An 806-nucleotide genomic window follows, 5' to 3' on the forward strand; every position below is an offset into this window, starting at 1 on the left:
AAAAATATCAACACTTCAAGTTTTTTTGTTTTGTTTTTTTTTAAAAAAAGGGTGGGGAGGGGACTCTAATGGCCACAATTCTTCTTTGGTTCTGTCTCCCACTTGAGTTCTCCTAGGCATTCCCACAGCCTAACAAGAGATACAACTATGCAGACACTAGCCAGTAAGGAGGCTTGGAGTGTGTGTTTTATATAGTCATGTGAACTTTAAAAAGGCCCTTAGAAAATAAGCAACTTCTGTAGTCCACCTGTTCCCATTATAATTTCTTTCTTCTGTTTAATGTGTTACTCTCTGTCCCTGTTCCTCAACCCTTGGCACATAGTCTGAAGTAGAAATGTTTCCATATTTAGTCTGTCTGGTTCCGTTTCCTCTGAGACTGGCAGGTACTTCAAATTTCATTTTAGGCTATGCTTAACGGAAAAAGTCCATCCCTAGTTCTTTCCCCCCTATTTATATCCTCTTTCTTCCCCAAGGGACTCTTTTTCTAGTTCTGCTTCCCTCTTCCCTGTATCTTGCATTTCTAGGTCAAATTTACCCTTTCCTGGTTATTTTCTCCTTTATCTCAGCTTCCCTCTACTTCATCACCTAATCTGTGGGGAGGATGAGTTACTTTGGGAAATGAAACACAACTCCATTTCTGACATCCAACATCATTTTTTTAAAAAAATTTTGTTTTATTGCTTAAAGTATTACAAAGAGTATTACATATGTCTCCTTTCCCCTCCCCCCTTGACATTCCCCTGGCCTCCCCTACCCCCCAGTGTCTTATGTCCATTGGTTATGCTTATATGCATGCATACAAGTCC

The sequence above is a fragment of the Myotis davidii genome, unplaced genomic scaffold (assembly GCF_000327345.1).
Source record: "Myotis davidii unplaced genomic scaffold, ASM32734v1 scaffold185, whole genome shotgun sequence".
Taxonomy (NCBI): domain Eukaryota; kingdom Metazoa; phylum Chordata; class Mammalia; order Chiroptera; family Vespertilionidae; genus Myotis; species Myotis davidii.